Here is a 15,906-nt window from a genome sequence, read left to right on the forward strand (position 1 = left end):
TCTGTGTGTCTGTGCAAATATGGACAGTGCATTGAGTCACAGTGAGATGTGTGTGTCTCTGTGTGTGTGTGTCCACATGTGCTATTTTAGGCTACTTGTTGTGTCCCTGTAAGCCGTGTGTGTGTGTGCTGGTATAGACTGTGAATTGAGTCACGGCATGTGTGTGTGTGTGTGCATGCAGATATAGGCTATGCATTGACCAATAAGGAGCTGGGTGTGTGTGTGTGTGTGCTGGTATAAGCAGTGAATTCTGTCACACTGATCTGTGTGCATGTGAGTGTGCTGGTATAGTCTGAGGATTGAATCACAGTGATCTGTGTGTGTGTGTGTGTCTTCAGTTGTCAGCTTGATATTGAGTCACAGTGAGCCTTGTGTGTGTCTGTGTGTGCTGGTATAGGTGGTGTATTGAGTCACAGTGAGTTTTGTGTGTGTCTGTGTGTGCTGTTAGAGAGTGTGGATTGATTCACAGTGAGCCATATGTGTCTGTGTGCATGTATGTGTGCTGTTATAAGCTGTGCATTGAGTCACAATGAGCAGTGTGTTTGTGTGTTTATGCATGCAGATATAGGCTGTGCATTGAGTCACAGTGATCCGTTAGTGTCTGTGAGGGTTTGTTGGTATAGGCTGTGCAAATTCCCAGTGAGCCGTCTCTGTGTATGTGTTTCCATGCAGGTATGGACGGTGCATTGAGTCACAGTGAGTCGTGTGCATCTGTGTGTGTGTGTCAAAGTGTGCTGGTTTAGGCTGTGTGTTGTGTCACAGTGAGCCATGTGTGTGTCGTGTTGGTATAGACTGTGAACTGAGTCACGGCCATGTGTGTGCATTTGTGCATGAAGGTACACGCTGTGCATTGACTCATAGTGAGCTGTTTATGTGTGTGTGACAGTATAGGCCGTCAATTCAGTCACAGTGAGCTGTGTGTGTTTGAATGTTCCAGTAGAGGCTGCACATTGAATCACAGTGAGGTGTGTGTGTGATTGAGTGTGTGTGTGTGCTGTTCCATACTGTGCATTCAGTCTCAGTTATCCATGTGTGTGTGTGTTCTTGCGTGTGTGCTTTTACAGGCTGTGCCTTGATTCACATTGAACTGTGTGTGTGTGTCAAAGTGTGCTGGTTTAGGTTGCGTGTTGTGTCACAGTGAGCCATGTGTGTGTCGTGTTGGTATAGACTGTGAACTGAGTTACGGCCATGTGTGTGTGTTTGTGCATGAAGGTACAGGCTGTGCATTGATTCATAGTGAGCGGTTTATGTGTTTGTGATGGTATAGGCCCTCAATTCAGTCACAGTGAGCTGTGTGTGAGCATGTGCTGGTATAGTTTGAGCATTGAGTCAGAGTGTGGTTGTGAGTTTCTTATGGCGGTACAAGATGTACATTCTATTACAGTGAGCCGTGAGAGTCTGTGGCTGTGTGTGTATGAGTGTGCATATATAGGCTGCACATTGAGTGACAGTGAGCTGTGAGTGTGGGTTTGATGCTTGTTTAGTCTGTGATATGAGTCACAGTGAACTATGTGTGTGTGTGTGTGTGTGTGTGTGCTGCTAGGTAATGTGCCTTGAGTCACAGTGAGCTCTGTGTGTGTTTTTGAATACCTCTGGGCAGGCATAGGCTGAGCATTGAGTCACAGTGTGTGTGTGAATGTGCATGTGTGTGCAAGTATAGGCTGTGCATTGAATCACAGTGAGTTGTGTTTGTTTGTGTGTGTGCTGGTATAGGCTGCGCATTCAGTCACAGTGAGTCGTGTGTGTGTTTGAATGTTCTTGTAGAGGCTGCTTTTGAATCACAGTGAGGTGTGTGTGTGATTGTGTGTGTGTGTGCTGATCCATACTGTGCATTCAGTCTCAGTTATCCATGTGTGTGTGTGTTCTTGCGTGTGTGCTTTTACAGGCTGTGCCTTGATTCACATTGAACTGTGTGTGTGTGTGTGTGCTGTTATATGCTTTCCTTTGCTTCACAGTGAACTGTGTGTGTGTGTGTTTGTGTGTGCCAGTACAGCCAGAGCATTCTTTCACAGTGAGGTGTGTGTGTGTGACTGTGCATGTGTCTGCATGTAAAGGCTGGCAGTTAGTGACCATCTGTGGTGTGTGTTTGTGTAAGTTTCTGTACTGGTATAGGCTGTGCATTCATTCACAGTGAGGTGTGTGTGTGTGTCTGTCCAGGTGTAGGCTGGTTATTGAGTCACAGTGAGCCGTGTGTGTGTGTGTGCTTGTATACACTGTGAACTGAGTCATGGCCGCTTGTGTGTGTGTGTGTGTGTGGGCATGCTGGTATAGGTTTTGCATTGACACATAGTGAGCTGTGTGTGTGTGATGTTCTTGTATAGGCCATGCATTGAGTCAGAGTGAGCTGTTTTCATGTGTGCGTTCTGGTATATTCTGACCATTGAGTCACAGTGTGGTGTGTGTGTGTGTGTGTTCTGGTATAAGATGAACATTGAGATACAGTGAGCCGTGTTTATGTGTGGCTGTGTGTGTGTGTGTGTCTGTTGGTAGAGGCTGCGCATTTTGTAACACTGCGCCATGTTTTTCTGCGTGTCACTCTATAGACTGCACATAGTGTCTGTGTGTGTGCATGCATGTGTGCCTGTATAGGCTATGCATTGATTCACATTGAGCTTTGTGTGTGGTTGTGCGTGCTGTGCAGCTATATGTTTTGCATTGATTCACACTGAGCTGTGTGTGTGTGAGCGTGCATATGTGTGAACATATAGGCTGGGTATTGAGTCACAATGAGGTGTGTGTGTGAGTGTCTGTCTTTGTGCACTGGTATAAGCCATGCACAGAGCCACAGTGAGGTTTGTGTGTGAGTGTGTGTGTCTTTTCAGGTGAATTTTGGGCATTGAGTCACAGTGAGCCGTGAGTGTGTGTGCATGTGTGTGTGTGTGTACTGGTATAGGCTGTGCATTGAGTCACAGTGAGGTGTGTGTCTATGTGTCTGTGCTGTTGTAGGGATGCATTGAGTCACAGTGAGGTGTGTGTTGTTAGAGACTGTGAATTGAGTCACACTGAGCCTTGTGTGTGTGTGTGCTTGCATAGGCTGTGCATTGAGTCACAGTGAGGTGTGTGTGTCCGTCAAGTGCAGGCTGCTCATTGAGTCTCAGTTAGCTTTGTGTGTGTGTGTGTTGAGATACGCTATGCATTGAGTCACAGTGCCATGTGTGTCAGTGTCTGTCTGTGTGTGTGCTAGTATAGCTTGTGTATTCAGACACAGTGAGGTTTGAGTGTGTGTGCTGTTAGAGCCGTGGATTGAGTCTCAGTGAGCCGCATGTGTGTGTGTCTGCCTGCATGTGTTCTGTTATAAGTTGTGCACTGAGTCACATGGCCGTGTTTGGGTGTGTATGTAGGCTTGTTGATATAGGCTATGCATTGAGTCATCGTGATCCGTTAATATCTGTGAGTGTTTGTTGTTATAGGCTGTGCACAGGGTCCCAGTGAGCCATCTGTGTGTGTGTGTCTGTGCAAATATGGACAGTTCTTTGAGTCACAGTGAATCGTGTGTGTCTCTGGTTGTGTGTGTGTCCACATGTGCTGTTTTTGGTTGTGTGTTGTGTCACAGTAAGCTGTGTGTGAATGTGTGCTTGTATAGACAGTGAACTGAGTCACGGCCATGTGTCTGTGTGTGTGTGCATGCAGGTATAGGCTATGCATTGACTCATAGTGAGGTGTGTGTGTGTTTGTGCTCGTATAGGCTGTGAATTCAGTCACACTGATCTGTGTGCATGTGACTGTGTTGGTACAGTCTGAGCATTGAGTCACCGTGAGGTGTGTGTCTGAGTGTGTGTCTGTTCAGTTGTAGGTTTAGCATTGAGTAGCAGTGACCCTTGTGTGTGTGTGTGCTGATAGAGTTTGTGTATTGAGTCACAGTGGGTTTGTGAGTGTTTGTGTGTGTGTGTGCTGTCAGAGACTGTCGACTGATTCACAGTGAGCCATGTGTGTCTGTGGGCATGCATGTATGCTGTAATAAGGTGTGCATTTAGTTATAATGAACAGTGTGTTTGTGTGTTTATGCATGCTGATAGAGGCTATGCATTGAGTCACAGTGATCCGTTAGTGTCTGTGAGGGTTTGTTGGAATAGTCTGTGCAAAGAGTCCCAGTGAGCCATCTCTGTGTATGTGTTTCTCTGCAGGTATGGATGGTGCATTGAGTCACAGTGAGTCATGTGCTTCTGTGTGTGTGTGTGTGTGTCAAAGTGTGCTGCTTTAGGCTGTGTGTTGTGTCACAGTGAGTCCTGTGTGTGTTGTGTTGGTATAGAGTGTGAAATGAGTCACGGCCATGTGTGTTTGTTTGTGCATGAAGCTACGGGCTGTGCATTGATTCATAGTGAGCTGTGTATGTGTGTGTGCCGGTATAGGCTGGGAATTCAGTCACAGTGAGCTCTTTGTGTGAGCATGTGCTGGTATAGTTTGAGCATTGAGTCACAGTGTGCTTGTGAATTTCTTGTGCCTGTGTAAGATGTACAGTGAGTTACAGTGAGCCGTGTGTGTCTGTGGCAGTGTGTGTATGTGTGTGCTTATACAGGTGGCACACTGAGTCACAGTGAGCCTTGTTTGTGTGTGTGCATGCATGTGTTCTGTTATAAGCTGTGCATTGAGTCACAATGAAAGTGTGTTTGTGTGTTTATGCATGCAGATATAGGCTGTGCATTTGTGTCACAGTGATCCGTTAGTGTCTGTGAGGGTTTCTTGGTATAGGCTGTGCACAGTCCCAGTGAGCTATCACTTAGTATGGGTTTATCTGCAGGTATGGACTGTGCATTAAGTCGCTGTGAGTCTTGTGCTTCTGTGTGTGTGTGTGTGTGTCAAAGTATGCTGGTTTAGGCAGCGTGTTGTGTCACAGTGAGCCATGTTTTTGTTGTTTTGGTATAGACTGTGAACTGAGTCACAGCCATGTGTGTGTACTTGTGCATGAAGGTACCGGCTGTGCATTGATTCATAGTGTGCTGTGTATGTATGTGTGCCAGTATAGACAATCAATTCAGTCACAGTGAGCTGTTTGCATATGCTGGTATAGTTTGAGCATTGAGTCACAGTGTTGTTGTGAGTTTGTTTTGCTGGTACAAGATTTACACAGAGATAGAGTGAGCCATGTCTGTCTGTGGTTCTGTGTGTATGTGTGTGCTTATATAGGTCGCACAGTGAGTCACAGTGAGCTTTCAGTGTGGGTGTGATGCTGCTATAGACTATGAACTGACTATGAGCAATGTGTGTGAGAGTGTGTGTGTGTGTGTGTGTGCTGTTAGGTAATGTGCATTGAGTCAGAGTGAGCTCTGTGTGTGTTTTTGAATACCTCTGGGCTGGCATAGGCTGAGCATTGAGTCACAGTGTGGTGTGTGTGTGAGTGTGCAAGTGTGTGCAAGTATAGGTTGGGCATTGAAGCACAATGAGCTGTGTGTGTTTGTGTGCGTGCTGATATATGCTGCACATTCAGTTACAGTGAGCCGTGTGTGTATGTGAGTGTGCTTGTAGAAGCTGCACACTGATTAACAGTGAGGTGTGTATGAGTGTGTGTGTGTGCTGTTACATACTGGGCATTCAGTCACAGGTTGCTGTGTGTGTGTGTGCATGCATGTGTGCTTTTATAGGCTGTGCCTTGATTCACATTGTACTGTGAGTGTGGGTGTGTGGGTGTCTGCTGGTATACGTTTTGCATTGTTTCACAATGAGCTGTGTGTGTGTGTGTGTGTGTCTGTGTTCTGGTATAAGATGTACATTGAGATACAGTGAACCGTGCATGTGTGTGGCTGTGTGTGTGTGTGTGCTGCTAGAGGCTGCGCATTGTGTAACACTGAGCCATGTGTTTCTGTGTATCACTCTGTAGACTGTGCATTGAGTCTGTGTGTGTGCATGCATGTGTGCTGGCATAGGCTATGCATTGATTCACATTGAGATAGTGTGTGGTTGTGCGTGTTGTGTGGCTATATGTTTTGCATTGATTCACTGTGAGCTGTGTGTGTGTGAGTGTGCATGTGTGTGAACATATAGTCTGGACATTGAGTCACAGTGAGGTATGTGTCTCTCTTCAGGTGTAGACTGGACATTGAGTCTCAGCTTTGTATGTCTGTGTGTGTGTGCTGAGATAGGCTGTGCATTGAGTCACAGTGACATGTGTGTCAGTGTCTGTGTGAGTGTGTAACAGTATAGCTTGTGTATTGAGACACAGTGAGGTTTGAGTGTGAGTGTGTGTGTGCTGTTAGAGACTGTGGATTGAGTATCAGTGAGCCATGTTTGTTTTTGTGTGTGTGCATGCATGTATTCTGTTATAAGCTGTGCACTGAGTCACATGGCCGTATTTGTGTGTGTGTGTGTATGCTTGTTGATATAGGCTATGCATTGAGTTACAGTGATCCGTTAGTGTCTGTGAGGGTTTGTTGGTATAGGCTGTGCACATTCCCAGTGAGCCGTCTCTGTGTATGTGTTTCCATGCAGGTATGGACGGTGCATTGAGTCACAGTGAGTCGTGTGCATCTGTGTGTGTGTGTCAAAGTGTGCCGGTTTAGGTTGCGTGTTGTATCACAGTGAGCCATGTGTGTGTCGTGTTGGTATAGACTGTGAACTGAGTCACAGCCATGTGTGTGTGTTTGTGCATGAAGGTACAGGCTGTGCATTGATTCATAGTGAGCGGTTTATGTGTTTGTGATGGTATAGGCCCTCAATTCAGTCACAGTGAGCTGTGTGTGAGCATGTGCTGGTATAGTTTGAGCATTGAGTCAGAGTGTGGTTGTGAGTTTCTTATGGCGGTACAAGATGTACACTCTATTACAGTGAGCCGTGAGAGTCTGTGGCTGTGTGTGTATGAGTGTGCATATATAGGCTGCACATTGAGTGACAGTGAGCTGTGAGTGTGGGTTTGATGCTTGTTTAGTGTGTGAAATGAGTCACAGAGAACTATGTGTGTGTGTGTGTGTGTGTGTGTGTGCGCTGCTAGGTAATGTGCCTTGAGTAACAGTGAGCTCTGTGTGTGTTTTTGAATACCTCTGGGCAGGCATAGGCTGAGCATTGAGTCACAGTGAAGTGTGTGTGTGAATGTGCATGTGTGTGCAAGTATAGGCTGTGCATTGAATCACAGTGAGCTGTGTTTGTTTGTGTGTGTGCTGGTATAGGCTGCGCATTCAGTCACAGTGAGTCGTGTGTGTGTTTGAATGTTCTTGTAGAGGCTGCACATTGAATCACAGTGAGGTGTGTGTGTGATTGTGTGTGTGTGTGTGCTGTTCCATACTGTGCATTCAGTCTCAGTTATCCGTGTGTGTGTGTTCTTGCATGTGTGCTTTTACAAGCTGTGCCTTGATTCACATTGAACTGTGTGTGTGTGTGTGTGCTGTTATATGCTTTCCATTGCTTCACAGTGAACTGTGTGTGTGTGTGTTTGTGTGTGCCAGTACAGCCAGAGCATTCTTTCACAGTGAGGTGTATGTGTGTGACTGTGCATGTGTCTGCATGTAAAGGCTGGCAGTTAGTGACCATCTGTGGTGTGTGTTTGTGTAAGTTTCTGTACTGGTATAGGCTGTGCATTCATTCACAGTGAGGTGTGTGTGTGTGTCTGTCCAGGTGTAGGCTGGTTATTGAGTCACAGTGAGCCGTGTGTGTGTGTGTGCTTGTATACACTGTGAACTGAGTCATGGCCGTTTGTGTGTGTGTGTGTGTGTGTGTGTGTGTGTGTGTGGGCATGCTGGTATAGGTTTTGCATTGACACATAGTGAGCTGTGTGTGTGTGATGTTCTTGTATAGGCCATGCATTGAGTCAGAGTGAGCTGTTTTCATGTGTGCGTTCTGCTATATTCTGACCATTGAGTCACAGTGTGGTGTGTGTGTGTGTGTGTGTTCTGGTATAAGATGAACATTGAGATACAGTGAGCCGTGTTTATGTGTGGCTGTGTGTGTGTGTGTGTGTCTGTTGGTAGAGGCTGCGCATTTTGTAACACTGCGCCATGTTTTTCTGCGTGTCACTCTATAGACTGCAAATAGTGTCTGTGTGTGTGCATGCATGTGTGCCTGTATAGGCTATGCATTGATTCACATTGAGCTTTGTGTGTGGTTGTGCGTGCTGTGCAGCTATATGTTTTGCATTGATTCACACTGAGCTGTGTGTGTGTGAGCGTGCATATGTGTGAACATATAGGCTGGGTATTGAGTCACAATGAGGTGTGTGTGTGAGTGTCTGTCTTTGTGCACTGGTATAAGCCATGCACAGAGCCACAGTGAGGTTTGTGTGTGAGTGTGTGTGTCTTTTCAGGTGAATTTTGGACATTGAGTCACAGTGAGCCATGAGTGTGTGTGCATGTGTGTGTGTGTGTACTGGTATAGGCTGTGCATTGAGTCACAGTGAGGTGTGTGTCTATGTGTCTGTGCTGTTGTAGGGATGCATTGCGTCACAGTGAGGTGTGTCTTGTTAGAGACTGTGAATTGAGTCACACTGAGCCTTGTGTGTGTGTGTGCTTGCATAGGCTGTGCATTGAGTCACAGTGAGGTGTGTGTGTCCGTCAAGTGTAGGCTGCTCATTGAGTCTCAGTTAGCTTTGTGTGTGTGTGTGTTGAGATACGCTATGCATTGAGTCACAGTGCCATGTGTGTCAGTGTCTGTCTGTGTGTGTGCTAGTATAGCTTGTGTATTCAGACACAGTGAGGTTTGAGTGTGTGTGCTGTTAGAGCCATGGATTGAGTCTCAGTGAGCCGCATGTGTGTGTGTCTGCCTGCATGTGTTCTGTTATAAGTTGTGCACTGAGTCACATGGCCGTGTTTGGGTGTGTATGTAGGCTTGTTGATATAGGCTATGCATTGAGTCATCGTGATCCGTTAATGTCTGTGAGTGTTTGTTGTTATAGGCTGTGCACAGGGTCCCAGTGAGCCATCTGTGTGTGTGTGTCTGTGCAAATATGGACAGTTCTTTGAGTCACAGTGAATCGTGTGTGTCTCTGGTTGTTTGTGTGTCCACATGTGCTGTTTTTGGTTGTGTGTTGTGTCACAGTAAGCTGTGTGTGAGTGTGTGCTTGTATAGACAGTGAACTGAGTCACGGCCATGTGTCTGTGTGTGTGTGCATGCAGGTATAGGCTATGCATTGACTCATAGTGAGGTGTGTGTGTGTTTGTGCTCGTATAGGCTGTGAATTCAGTCACACTGATCTGTGTGCATGTGACTGTGTTGGTACAGTCTGAGCATTGAGTCACCGTGAGGTGTGTGTCTGAGTGTGTGTCTGTTCAGTTGTAGGTTTAGCATTGAGTAACAGTGACCCTTGTGTGTGTGTGTGCTGATAGAGTTTGTGTATTGAGTCACAGTGGGTTTGTGAGTGTTTGTGTGTGTGTGTGGTGTCAGAGACTGTCGACTGATTCACAGTGAGCCATGTGTGTCTGTGGGCATGCATGTATGCTGTAATAAGGTGTGCATTTAGTTACAATGAACAGTGTGTTTGTGTGTTTATGCATGTTGATAGAGGCTATGCATTGAGTCACAGTGATCCGTTAGTGTCTGTGAGGGTTTGTTGGAATAGTCTGTGCAAAGAGTCCCAGTGAGCCATCTCTGTGTATGTGTTTCTCTGCAGGTATGGATGGTGCATTGAGTCACAGTGAGTCATGTGCTTCTGTGTGTGTGTGTGTGTGTCAAAGTGTGCTGCTTTAGGCTGTGTGTTGTGTCACAGTGAGTCCTGTGTGTGTTGTGTTGGTATAGAGTGTGAAATGAGTCACGGCCATGTGTGTTTGTTTGTGCATGAAGCTACGGGCTGTGCATTGATTCATAGTGAGCTGTGTATGTGTGTGTGCCGGTATAGGCTGGGAATTCAGTCACAGTGAGCTCTTTGTGTGAGCATGTGCTGGTATAGTTTGAGCATTGAGTCACAGTGTGCTTGTGAATTTCTTGTGCCTGTGTAAGATGTACAGTGAGTTACAGTGAGCCGTGTGTGTCTGTGGCAGTGTGTGTATGTGTGTGCTTATACAGGTGGCACACTGAGTCACAGTGAGCCTTGTTTGTGTGTGTTCATGCATGTGTTCTGTTATAAGCTGTGCATTGAGTCACAATGAAAGTGTGTTTGTGTGTTTATGCATGCAGATATAGACTGTGCATTTGTGTCACAGTGATCCGTTAGTGTCTGTGAGGGTTTCTTGGTATAGGCTCTGCACAGTCTCAGTGAGCTATCACTTAGTATGGGTTTATGTGCAGGTATGGACTGTGCATTAAGTCACTGTGAGTCTTGTGCTTCTGTGTGCGTGTGTGTGTGTGTCAAAGTATGCTGGTTTAGGCAGCGTGTTGTGTCACAGTGAGCCATGTTTTTGTTGTTTTGGTATAGACTGTGAACTGAGTCACAGCCATGTGTGTGTACTTGTGCATGAAGGTACCGGCTGTGCATTGATTCATAGTGTGCTGTGTATGTATGTGTGCCAGTATAGACAATCAATTCAGTCACAGTGAGCTGTTTGCATATGCTGGTATAGTTTGAGCATTGAGTCACAGTGTTGTTGTGAGTTTGTTTTGCCGGTACAAGATTTACACAGTGATAGAGTGAGCCGTGTCTGTCTGTGGTTCTGTGTGTATGTGTGTGCTTATATAGGTCGCACAGTGAGTCACAGTGAGCTTTCGGTGTGGGTGTGATGCTGCTATAGACTATGAACTGACTATGAGCCATGTGTGTGAGAGTGTGTGTGTGTGTGTGCTGTTAGGTAATGTGCATTGAGTCAGAGTGAGCTCTGTGTGTGTTTTTGAATACCTCTGGGCTGGCATAGGCTGAGCATTGAGTCACAGTGTGGTGTGTGTTTGAGTGTGCAAGTGTGTGCAAGTATAGGCTGGGCATTGAAGCACAATGAGCTGTGTGTGTTTGTGTGCGTGCTGATATAGGCTGCACATTCAGTTACAGTGAGCCGTGTGTGTATGTGAGTGTGCTTGTAGAAGCTGCACACTGATTAACAGCGAGGTGTGTATGAGTGTGTGTGTGTGCTGTTACATACTGGGCATTCAGTCACAGGTTGCTGTGTGTGTGTGTGCATGCATGTGTGCTTTTATAGGCTGTGCCTTGATTCACTTTGAACTGTGAGTGTGGGTGTGTGGGTGTCTGCTGGTATACGTTTTGCATTGTTTCACAATGAGCTGTGTGTGTGTGTGTGTGTGTGTGTTCTGGTATAAGATGTACATTGAGATACAGTGAACCATGCATGTGTGTGGCTGTGTGTGTGTGTGTGCTGCTAGAGGCTGCGCATTGTGTAACACTGAGCCATGTGTTTCTGTGTGTCACTCTGTAGACTGTGCATTGAGTCTGTGTGTGTGCATGCATGTGTGCTGGCATAGGCTATGCATTGATTCACATTGAGATAGTGTGTGGTTGTGCATGTTGTGTGGCTATATGTTTTGCATTGATTCACTGTGAGCTGTGTGTGTGTGAGTGTGCATGTGTGTGAACATATAGTCTGGACATTGAGTCACAGTGAGGTATGTGTGTCTGTTCAGGTGTAGACTGGGCATTGAGTCTCAGCTTTGTATGTCTGTGTGTGTGTGCTGAGATAGGCAGTGCATTGAGTCACAGTGACATGTGTGTCAGTGTCTGTGTGAGTGTGTAACAGTTTAGCTTGTGTATTGAGACACAGTGAGGTTTGAGTGTGAGTGTGTGTGTGCTGTTAGAGACTGTGGATTGAGTATCAGTGAGCCATGTTTGTTTTTGTGTGTGTGCATGCATGTGTTCTGTTATAAGCTGTGCACTGAGTCACATGGCCGTATTTGTGTGTGTGTGTGTATGCTTGTTGATATAGGCTATGCATTGAGTTACAGTGATCCGTTAGTGTCTGTGAGGGTTTGTTGGTATAGGCTGTGCACATTCCCAGTGAGCCATCTCTGTGTATGTGTTTCCATGCAGGTATGGACGGTGCATTGAGTCACAGTGAGTCGTGTGCATCTGTGTGTGTGTGTCAAAGTGTGCTGGTTTAGGTTGCATGTTGTGTCACAGTGAGCCATGTGTGTGTCGTGTTGGTATAGATTGTGAACTGAGTCACGGCCATGTGTGTGTGTTTGTGCATGAAGGTACAGGCTGTGCATTGATTCATAGTGAGCGGTTTATGTGTTTGTGATGGTATAGGCCCTCAATTCAGTCACAGTGAGCTGTGTGTGAGCATGTGCTGGTATAGTTTGAGCATTGAGTCAGAGTGTGGTTGTGAGTTTCTTATGGCGGTACAAGATGTACACTCTATTACAGTGAGCCGTGAGAGTCTGTGGCTGTGTGTGTATGAGTGTGCATATATAGGCTGCACATTGAGTGACAGTGAGCTGTGAGTGTGGGTTTGATGCTTGTTTAGTGTGTGAAATGAGTCACAGTGATCTATGTGTGTGTGTGTGTGTGTGTGTGTGTGTGCTGCTAGGTAATGTGCCTTGAGTCACAGTGAGCTCTGTGTGTGTTTTTGAATACCTCTGGGCAGGCATAGGCTGAGCATTGAGTCACAGTGAAGTGTGTGTGTGAATGTGCATGTGTGTGCAAGTATAGGCTGTGCATTGAATCACAGTGAGCTGTGTTTGTTTGTGTGTGTGCTGGTATAGGCTGCGCATTCAGTCACAGTGAGTCGTGTGTGTGTTTGAATGTTCTTGTAGAGGCTGCACATTGAATCACAGTGAGGTGTGTGTGTGATTGTGTGTGTGTGTGTGCTGTTCCATACTGTGCATTCAGTCTCAGTTATCCATGTGTGTGTGTGTTCTTGCGTGTGTGCTTTTACAGGCTGTGCCTTGATTCACATTGAACTGTGTGTGTGTGCTGTTATATGCTTTCCATTGCTTCACAGTGAACTGTGTGTGTGTGTGTTTGTGTGTGCCAGTACAGCCAGAGCATTCTTTCACAGTGAGGTGTATGTGTGTGACTGTGCATGTGTCTGCATGTAAAGGCTGGCAGTTAGTGACCATCTGTGGTGTGTGTTTGTGTAAGTTTCTGTACTGGTATAGGCTGTGCATTCATTCACAGTGAGGTGTGTGTGTGTGTCTGTCCAGGTGTAGGCTGGTTATTGAGTCACAGTGAGCCGTGTGTGTGTGTGTGCTTGTATACACTGTGAACTGAGTCATGGCCGTTTGTGTGTGTGTGTGTGTGTGTGTGTGTGTGTGTGTGGGCATGCTGGTATAGGTTTTGCATTGACACATAGTGAGCTGTGTGTGTGTGATGTTCTTGTATAGGCCATGCATTGAGTCAGAGTGAGCTGTTTTCATGTGTGCGTTCTGCTATATTCTGACCATTGAGTCACAGTGTGGTGTGTGTGTGTGTGTGTGTTCTGGTATAAGATGAACATTGAGATACAGTGAGCCGTGTTTATGTGTGGCTGTGTGTGTGTGTGTGTGTCTGTTGGTAGAGGCTGCGCATTTTGTAACACTGCGCCATGTTTTTCTGCGTGTCACTCTATAGACTGCAAATAGTGTCTGTGTGTGTGCATGCATGTGTGCCTGTATAGGCTATGCATTGATTCACATTGAGCTTTGTGTGTGGTTGTGCGTGCTGTGCAGCTATATGTTTTGCATTGATTCACACTGAGCTGTGTGTGTGTGAGCGTGCATATGTGTGAACATATAGGCTGGGTATTGAGTCACAATGAGGTGTGTGTGTGAGTGTCTGTCTTTGTGCACTGGTATAAGCCATGCACAGAGCCACAGTGAGGTTTGTGTGTGAGTGTGTGTGTCTTTTCAGGTGAATTTTGGACATTGAGTCACAGTGAGCCATGAGTGTGTGTGCATGTGTGTGTGTGTGTACTGGTATAGGCTGTGCATTGAGTCACAGTGAGGTGTGTGTCTATGTGTCTGTGCTGTTGTAGGGATGCATTGCGTCACAGTGAGGTGTGTCTTGTTAGAGACTGTGAATTGAGTCACACTGAGCCTTGTGTGTGTGTGTGCTTGCATAGGCTGTGCATTGAGTCACAGTGAGGTGTGTGTGTCCGTCAAGTGTAGGCTGCTCATTGAGTCTCAGTTAGCTTTGTGTGTGTGTGTGTTGAGATACGCTATGCATTGAGTCACAGTGCCATGTGTGTCAGTGTCTGTCTGTGTGTGTGCTAGTATAGCTTGTGTATTCAGACACAGTGAGGTTTGAGTGTGTGTGCTGTTAGAGCCATGGATTGAGTCTCAGTGAGCCGCATGTGTGTGTGTCTGCCTGCATGTGTTCTGTTATAAGTTGTGCACTGAGTCACATGGCCGTGTTTGGGTGTGTATGTAGGCTTGTTGATATAGGCTATGCATTGAGTCATCGTGATCCGTTAATGTCTGTGAGTGTTTGTTGTTATAGGCTGTGCACAGGGTCCCAGTGAGCCATCTGTGTGTGTGTGTCTGTGCAAATATGGACAGTTCTTTGAGTCACAGTGAATCGTGTGTGTCTCTGGTTGTTTGTGTGTCCACATGTGCTGTTTTTGGTTGTGTGTTGTGTCACAGTAAGCTGTGTGTGAGTGTGTGCTTGTATAGACAGTGAACTGAGTCACGGCCATGTGTCTGTGTGTGTGTGCATGCAGGTATAGGCTATGCATTGACTCATAGTGAGGTGTGTGTGTGTTTGTGCTCGTATAGGCTGTGAATTCAGTCACACTGATCTGTGTGCATGTGACTGTGTTGGTACAGTCTGAGCATTGAGTCACCGTGAGGTGTGTGTCTGAGTGTGTGTCTGTTCAGTTGTAGGTTTAGCATTGAGTAACAGTGACCCTTGTGTGTGTGTGTGCTGATAGAGTTTGTGTATTGAGTCACAGTGGGTTTGTGAGTGTTTGTGTGTGTGTGTGGTGTCAGAGACTGTCGACTGATTCACAGTGAGCCATGTGTGTCTGTGGGCATGCATGTATGCTGTAATAAGGTGTGCATTTAGTTACAATGAACAGTGTGTTTGTGTGTTTATGCATGTTGATAGAGGCTATGCATTGAGTCACAGTGATCCGTTAGTGTCTGTGAGGGTTTGTTGGAATAGTCTGTGCAAAGAGTCCCAGTGAGCCATCTCTGTGTATGTGTTTCTCTGCAGGTATGGATGGTGCATTGAGTCACAGTGAGTCATGTGCTTCTGTGTGTGTGTGTGTGTGTCAAAGTGTGCTGCTTTAGGCTGTGTGTTGTGTCACAGTGAGTCCTGTGTGTGTTGTGTTGGTATAGAGTGTGAAATGAGTCACGGCCATGTGTGTTTGTTTGTGCATGAAGCTACGGGCTGTGCATTGATTCATAGTGAGCTGTGTATGTGTGTGTGCCGGTATAGGCTGGGAATTCAGTCACAGTGAGCTCTTTGTGTGAGCATGTGCTGGTATAGTTTGAGCATTGAGTCACAGTGTGCTTGTGAATTTCTTGTGCCTGTGTAAGATGTACAGTGAGTTACAGTGAGCCGTGTGTGTCTGTGGCAGTGTGTGTATGTGTGTGCTTATACAGGTGGCACACTGAGTCACAGTGAGCCTTGTTTGTGTGTGTTCATGCATGTGTTCTGTTATAAGCTGTGCATTGAGTCACAATGAAAGTGTGTTTGTGTGTTTATGCATGCAGATATAGACTGTGCATTTGTGTCACAGTGATCCGTTAGTGTCTGTGAGGGTTTCTTGGTATAGGCTCTGCACAGTCTCAGTGAGCTATCACTTAGTATGGGTTTATGTGCAGGTATGGACTGTGCATTAAGTCACTGTGAGTCTTGTGCTTCTGTGTGCGTGTGTGTGTGTGTCAAAGTATGCTGGTTTAGGCAGCGTGTTGTGTCACAGTGAGCCATGTTTTTGTTGTTTTGGTATAGACTGTGAACTGAGTCACAGCCATGTGTGTGTACTTGTGCATGAAGGTACCGGCTGTGCATTGATTCATAGTGTGCTGTGTATGTATGTGTGCCAGTATAGACAATCAATTCAGTCACAGTGAGCTGTTTGCATATGCTGGTATAGTTTGAGCATTGAGTCACAGTGTTGTTGTGAGTTTGTTTTGCCGGTACAAGATTTACACAGTGATAGAGTGAGCCGTGTCTGTCTGTGGTTCTGT

Source organism: Stenella coeruleoalba (genome assembly GCF_951394435.1).
Source record: "Stenella coeruleoalba genome assembly, chromosome: Y".
NCBI classification, from domain to species: Eukaryota; Metazoa; Chordata; class Mammalia; order Artiodactyla; family Delphinidae; genus Stenella; species Stenella coeruleoalba.